We start from the raw sequence: 8,454 nt of genomic DNA on the forward strand, positions 1-8,454 counted from the left end.
AGACTAGGGGAGTGATATAACAAAATGTATCGTTGTAAAAGTACAATAAAGTGTGCATTTCGGTGAAATATTCATTTTAGGAAGGGGTGACATTCCTAAAAATCATCCTTTAACATGAGCGTATTAGTTGGTTTAAACACCCTTCTCTATGGATTTAAGGGGATGACATATAGACACGACAAAACATTCTTAAGGGTGCAATTTTCTTTAGTGCGTAGTTGCCGCAGATGACGGCGCCTGGTGAAACGACATCACCGAGGCAGCTCGCGGCGCCGTTCGTTCCGCGAATAATAGTGCCTCAATGAACTGGCTTCCTGTACTTTCGCGTCCTTGTAACGAAATAAGTTCGTTAAGATGGACAGCGCTGTTTTCCTCCGCACTAACCTTTCGCGCATGTCAGATGCAAACGTGTGCGAAATTGCGCAGGACTCAGTTTATCGTCCATCATCGTCGCATCATCATCATCACCACCACACTCATTAACAATACAGCCTATAGCTCACGTCCACTGCAGGACGCAGGGTTTCTTTAAGGATCTCCATTTAACTGTGCCTTCCAATAGCTGAGCCAATGGTATGCCTACATATTTCGTAATCTCCCCCCAACCACCAAATCCTCTACCTTCTTCGATTGCGTTCCCTTCCTCTGATCACCCATTCTGTATTTCCAATAGACTCGCCGGCTTTATGCTTTATGCACACTACGTGCGTGCACAACTGCACTTCTTTCTATCAATCTCAAACATAGAAGCTCAATTAAGCCCGTTTATTTTTTATTTTTTATATCGACGTACCTCTGTGTAACTTTCTGGAAATCTCCAGCCACACAATACACAAAGCGAAAACCTATGAACCAGGTACCCCGCATCGGCCCTCCAATGAAACTCTTGGGAAGAAGTGATCGAGCCCCAACGGTGTGCCGAGGCAGAGCTCAGAAATTCTTGGCCATCTTCATCAAAGAAATACTTCACCACGAAGACGACGGAGGCAAGGCTCCACTGCGGCCAACCTCCGAAGCCAGTTTTCCCGTAACTCAGAGGGAAAATTTCCACATATTTCCTTAGATTTGTGGGAAATGTGATTCTTCAACTTGTGAATGTGATTTCTGTAATGATTATTGTTAGGTTTGCGCAAATGACAACATTTTATTGTTTAAATTCATGTCTTTGCTGTTATAAAATATTTAAATATTCAAGTCACCGCACTCAACCTGAAATTGTGTCGCAGTGCAAATTGTTGTGGTAACAACACGGCGTCCTGCTTGAAGTCATTGACAGATGAAGACGTCAGCACGTACATAATTTGTTGTTGTCCGAAATTGTTTTGCACCTATAGAGCAACGTGCCACGATTACACGGAACCTAATTCGGATTGTAAGTAAGATGGGCGCCGGACCTCCCTTATAGAACGTAACAGTGTTGAAACAGTGCGCCACTTCACGGCTCGTGAAGCTGTCGTGAAGCAGCACAGATGTGAAGAAGAAGAACGTAAACTTTAATATCATAGATCTAGAGAGTCGAGTACTACTCGCACGTCGTAGGCGAGAATATTCAGCATTGGTGACTTTATATCTAGCTAAAGCTTATGATTCAGTGGAGCATGGACTTCTGATAAAGCAGCTAGAGATGTACAGGTTTCCGAAATACATCACGGCGTGGATTGCAGAATTTTTAAGGGAAAGAGAATTTTATTGTTTTCAAAGCGAATGTTCATCGTCAAGGTATAGACAGAAACGCGGAGTACCACAAGGATCAGTGTTATCTCCTGTTTTATTTAATATATTTTTAAGCTCCATCCCTTCGCTCCAGGACATTCATGTATACGTTTATGCCGATGACATCACTTTTTTAGCGTCCAATGATGATCTAAATGCACTGTATCAATCGTTACAAAATTACTTATGCATGCTTGAAACCTGGATTGCTAATATACATATGTCTCTGAACGTTAGAAAAAGTGCACTTCTTGTCTTTCCTTTAGATGTTCCCATTAATATTTCATTGGTGTATCGTCAAGAGTTCATTCCCCAAGTGAACTGCCTTAAATACCTGGGAATCACGTATGATGGGTCACTAAACTGGAGAAGCCACATTGAAAGAGTTGCGTCTAAGGCAACTCGTGCCGTGGGATGGCTACGTAAGATCAGTCATCAACGATATGGGCTGCGAAGGCATACTTTAATTATGATATATAAATGTATGTCCGACCGATCATGGAATTTGGAAGTGTCTTGTTTTCTGGTAGCCCAGCTTATAAAATTCAACCTCTGATAATATTATAAAGGGAAGCTCTGCGATTGTGCCTTGGACTCCCTAAGTTTGTTGCCAACACCGTGCTGTATATGGAAGCACGAATTCCAAGCTTAAAACGCAGATTGAGGATTCTTACAGTCCAAACGTATTTAAGAATTTACGAATCTCTTCAAAGAAGACCAATGTATATTTTTATTAACGAACCAAGTTTATTCTTTAATAGTCATTGGTCGCGATTACACACCCCTCAAATCGTATTCGTACAGGCACTGCTATCACCATTGAATGTACAAATTCAACGCATTCAACCAACAAGTAAGGAAATTGAATCAATAGAACATTACTTTTTATCATGCAGACGATATTCACACCACAGAAAGTTATTACTGGAAGCTCCACTTTACAAAATTGGATTAGGTTTAAACATACTGTGGGCGTTTATTACGCACATCTTCCTCATCTGTATGTTATCATCATCATCCTCGCACTTTTACCTATCCTCCTTTTCGCCTGTATATGTGTTCATCATCATCGCCTGTGTGCTGCGCTGGTTCGCTGACGAGCTCCCGGGCCTAATAAACGTCGTTCCAACCGAGACGTCACAATACCAGTATTGTTATCATTGGGGGCTTCAGCACTAGGCTATAGTCACAGAGACGTGTGTTGCGCAGTATTTAATTTTTTAACTGAAACAAAACGATTACCCTGCTAATTATTGTATTTGTATTCTACACATCAGATGCATTCATATCACCTAAATTGATTTCTCCAAATTGTTTTGTTAATATTACCTCCCTCTGATTGTAACAACTCTTCACTTTCACCTTTTTCAGTCAGTCTGACTGCTCGCTCGCGTGCTAATCTGGTTAGTGCGACCGCTGTCTTTTTTGTCTTTTACTTGGCATTTCTTGTTTTCTTGTTTTAAAATATGAATTTTCTTTAGCATTCCCACTGCCGCCCGATTCTTGGCCTATCCCCCTTAGTGGGTGCGAGCCATAACGGAGGTGCATCATCATCATCATCAAATCGATAAGATTTGAGTCCGGCGTATTTTTAGTGGGTCTGGGCACCCGCTGCGGACGCGGTTCCGAGGCCTTGTCTCGAAGCGGCTTCCTCGGCTCGCTGGATGGCCCAGAGCTGTACTGTCAGGTTTGAGCTGAGCAGTGCGGTCTTCTAACGCGAGCGGAGGCTGGCGGTGGAAGAGACGGAGGTGTCGGCACTGCCCGAATTGTTTGTTATGTCCTGACATTCCCATAACATGTGATTAAGTGTGGCAACCTCGCCACAGGATGTGCATCTGTTTGTAGTGTACATGTCTGGATACATGGCGTGCATGAGTCTTGGGTTTATGTAAGAATCAGTTTGTAATTGCCTGTAGTGTACTGCTTGCGCCCTGTCTAACCTAGCGTGAGGGAATGGGTATACGCGTCTCTGTAACTGGTAGTGTGTCGTGATGTCGTGGAACCTGGTCAAACGATCCTCAGATGTGAATAGCGTTTCTTTTTTTTTTTTCACGCCGCGTACTGACGTAGCACCGCCACACAGACGAACTTTTCTATCATTTGCAGTGAAGCACAAAAATACGTGGCTAATTTTTATGTTTCTTCCAAAGCAAAACTCGACCAAACACATGACAACTGGGACTCTGTCCAAGGTTGATCTGCTTATGGGTACGAAATAGTTTAATTATTTGAAAATCTAGAGAGGTCCGCCGGAAAATGGAGCATCTGACCTGCTACTCTACGTCAGGGAAGGAGAAGAGGGGAAGAAATAGGGTCACAATGGGGGATGATATTGGGAGGAACTAGCTAGGTGAAAGGACACATTACATACATGTTATCACAAGCGTGAGTGCTGTATTAATCAACGACCGAACAGCCCCCAGGACCGACGGACGAGGAGCCCACTCATGGATTCACTGGGAAGAGCGGAGTCAACGATACCGACGACCCTCTCAACGATACGTCTGCTTTTAGCGAGTTCCAGGCGGCGGCACTCTTTTATAACTGCATCCACCGTCGCCACGTTGTTGAAAACGAGCAAGTTGAAGGCGTCATCGACAATGCCTTTGAGGATGTGGGAAACTTTGTCTGGCTCAGTCATGTGTGCGTCAACTTTGCGGCACAGAGCCAAGACGTCCCGAATGTACGTGACGTATGGCTCTGTTGACGTCTGCACACGGCCGAATATCGCCTTCTGCGCGGCAAGTTGGTGACCGTAGGGGTTGCCGAACAAGTCTCGGAGCTTTTGCTTAAGCGAATCCCAACTGGTGAGCTCATCTTCGTGTCTCCGAAACCAAACTCGAGGTGTGCCACCGAGGTAAAAGACTACGTTGGCGAGCATGATAGTAGGGTCCCACCGGTTATTGCGGCTGACGTGTTCGCACAGGCTGATCAAGTCCTCGACGTCTTCCCCATCTTTGCTCGAGAATACGCCAGCATCACGTGGAGCGGAGCCTGGCGTATTCTTATCGGCCTATCCCCCTTAGTGGGTACGAGCCATGATAGAGGTTCATCATCATCATCATAAAGCAGCTTTGCCCTTTACATTAGGTATGGAAGCACCAGCGTCATTGCCAGGGCACGGGCGGCACGCGCCGTTCTCGCGAGCAGGCAGAAGAGGACGCCATGGGACGCTGCCTCCGTGAACGACTGCTCCTCTTGCTGGTCGCGGCCACCCACAAGCCGCACAACGTCTCGGCGAAACGAGCCGGTGAACGACGGTCCGATCTCGCGGTCGGCTGGCTGCATCCTCCGGCGGAGTTCGTGGTTCCGTGCACGGTCCGCGAGCGAGGCTTCGACGGTGACCAGCAGGCGGCCGTCGTCAAGGCGCACAACGAGTACCGCAGCCTCATCGCCAAGGGAGAGCTGCCAGACTTCGAATCCGCGGCAGACATGTGCGAGACCACGTGGGACCCAGGTGAGCAGATACGCCTCCTCACGATGAGATGTGTAGTTTTACACGCGCCAGCGTCACTGGTCGCCGAGGAAGATTCGAGTTAACTTTCTGCGCCTCTATATGCGCTCTTAAAAAGAACCTCTCCGCGCGTTGCGTGACCGTTACTGCGTTCTTCCTATGGTAAATATCGTAAATATCGTACAAAAATGCCAATACATCCTTATTCGACCAAGAACTAAAATTAAATTATTAATAAGTAATACGTTTGTCGAACTGTTAACAAATAAAAACTTGAGCCAGCCTATTAAAAAGGCTACCATACGCTTCTCTGTAAATGTTCTGCGCAGAATCAGAATTTTGAGGTATCCGACTCAGCGTAGGAAAAATAATGCATTGGTCTGCGTCCAATAATTTACGCTAATGAAGCGATATAAATTTAACGTTGACTTCAGAGGTTGCTGTGACCGACCAACTGAACGCCTTAATAACTTCTTAATTGAGGTTTTACATACCAAAGCTAAACTTACGTGACAAATGTCAGACGCTCGAAGAGGCTGTGTGTGCGGAGGATAATGATATCACCCGGACTAATGCCTAACGTTCCCCATGGAACGTCCGCAGACCTGGCGGAAGTGGCGCAGTCGTACGTGGAACAGTGCGCGCCTCAGAAGGAAGTCCTGCAGGCACGTGACTTCATCGAGCAGGGCCAGAACCTGTGCCTCCAGACGCTGCCGGGCACCGCCAACGACACGGGATTCGAGGCCTGCGTCGCCGCCTGGTTCAGCGAGCATGCCGGCTGCTCGAAAAGAATCATCGAGTCGCACAGAAACACCAGCGGCCGAGATGAAGCCTCCTGCGAACATTTCACCCAGGTGGGTGGGAGTCAGCCCCTGTTAGACGGGCACATTTCGTGTATCATCAAGAGGCATTGGAGAAGAATATTGGAGATTATGCCGCGTTAGTAAAGTACCTTTAATTATGCAATAGCAAAAACACTGTTTTGTTGTTTAAGCAATCTTGATGAGCCATAAAACGCGGATACAGAAGATGGTGACGTCGACACCTCGAAATTCCGGCACCATCTCCCATATACTGATATCATGCGTTTATACAACGTCTGTTTCGTGTACAGTTTATATTGTCAATGGACAGGTAAGGATCACATGACATTTTAAAGAAAACGGAATCAACTTAGACATTTCCAAGAACTGTCCGGTTATAAAGCGGGCGAAATACAATAAAAGCTCTTCAAATTCAAGATCTGGTCATGGATCGTTTAGAGGGGCACAAACGATAATATTAGATTGAACTAAACTTGTGGGTTGCCCACCGCAAACACCACTTCGGCCATTATTAGGGTGAGCGAAGGCTCGGTAACTTACAAAGAACAGAACACGAAGGACGAGTGGTGGCACCAACTCAAACTTCTCGCTACAGCCCTCCTAGACGTCATGGAATTTTTACAGCGTCTGTTAAGTGGTCTATTATCTATAGACGGAGGAGGATAATTAAAAAACTAAATGATGGGGTTTTACGTGCCAAAACTTACGATCTGATTATGAGGCACGTCGTAGTGTGGGACTCCGGAAATTTGTACCACCTGGGGTTCTTTAACGTGCACCTAAATCTAAGTAAACGAGTGTTTTCGCACTTCGCCCCCATCGAAATGCGGCCGCCGTGGCCGGGATTCGATCCCGCAACCTCGTGCTCAGCAGCCCGACACCGTGGCCACTGAGCAACTACGGCGGTTACGGAGGAGGATAGGACGCTCTACGTTTTCTTTAGTAATGCCGCTTTAGAAAATGGTTCAGCACGCCGAAGTAAATGCTTACGTTGGCTGTCCTCATGTGTTCAGCTCGTCTGGTCCCGGAGTCAGTACGTCGGCTGCGGCTTCGCACTCGTCGAGTCCAGCGACGGCGTCACGCGCAACCTGTACGCGTGCAACTACGACGAGCCGGGCAATCATCCGGGCACGGCCGTCTACGTGCCGGGTCCCGCGTGCTCGTCCTGCCCCAGGTACCCGACCTGCGTCACCGAGCTGGGCTTGTGCCGCGCCGACCATCTGACCCCCGACAAGCCAGCCGAGGACACGGGTCCTACCAAAGGCCCAAAGAGTAGCCACGGTGACGTCACCATCTGGTCCCGCCAGACTTTGATGTTAATGGTATCTTCGTCTGCGCTGGCGTTGCTGGTGGGCTCGGCAGTACTGTCGTGACAGAGCTGCTGCGCGGTCTCTCAAACACGAGCCCAGTGACCACGGCGTGGCTGTAAACATTGTCCACGCAAGCGGCCACCGTAGCGCCTGGCACTGCCGTGAGCGGCCATTTTTTCTGCGAAATTATTTTATAAGAACGTTTCTGATGGAAGAATGCTTCCTTTGAAGATATTTCCACTTGTTATATATGCGCGTGAATAAAACTCTTTTTGTATGGTATTTCTTTGTACAGCGATGTCACGACAAAGAAGACACAAGTACAGATGACGGGTGCAAATTGCGCCCGTCCTGTGTGCTTGTGCAAAACAATTAGTCAGGCTTATTTGCCAGCCGATCAGGGAAGTTCCGTTCGCTTCTGCACATACTCGGCACCATATTCACTGGTAAATGCAAGCATCAAGCAATAACGACCGACTTTCCTATACACTCAGGAACATTGCACACCCGAGGATGGATTGGATGTCGACACACCCTATTTGCATCCTTACTTTCTCCGAAAAAAAATCGGTGCATTTGGGTGCATTCGTTATGAAAACAGCATTCTTTTATTTCCTATCCTGCCTTTCCCTTTTTGCCTCTGGCTTCAGGTGTTTCTGATCTGTGGTGTTTATCAGCTGCCTATCATCAGCGAATCTTAGCGCATCAGCCAATCACAGTTCTTCACGCACATATTGTTTCGGATATAGCATCGGGCCTGGCGCAATATTGTGCGATGCAAGTAATGAACTGTTCCCTGCAGTATCGGTTGGAACAAGCATTCGCACGAACATGTGGAGAATTATACTAGTGATAAAAGCACAGAATTTATTGTGGAGGCGACACGCCCCAGTGGTGAAGTGGAAAACGAACTACTTTGTCCCCTTGTCACCTTGCTGCTTTTCATATCTTACTGCTAGCTTCGCTTAAATTGTTTCCCCTTAGTGCTGATTTATTAACTGAAGCACTGAAGAGAGTGGGGTCAGCCTATCAGAGCAGTTGGAGGCGCTACTGCAATCTTAAGGCGCTGTATTATCCACTGCTTTTGTGTCGAAGGAATGGTGGGGAAGTATCACTTGCGAAGACGTTGCATGTTGCTGTGAGGACAATAAAA

The sequence above is a fragment of the Dermacentor silvarum genome, chromosome 3 (genome assembly GCF_013339745.2).
Source record: "Dermacentor silvarum isolate Dsil-2018 chromosome 3, BIME_Dsil_1.4, whole genome shotgun sequence".
NCBI lineage: Eukaryota > Metazoa > Arthropoda > Arachnida > Ixodida > Ixodidae > Dermacentor > Dermacentor silvarum.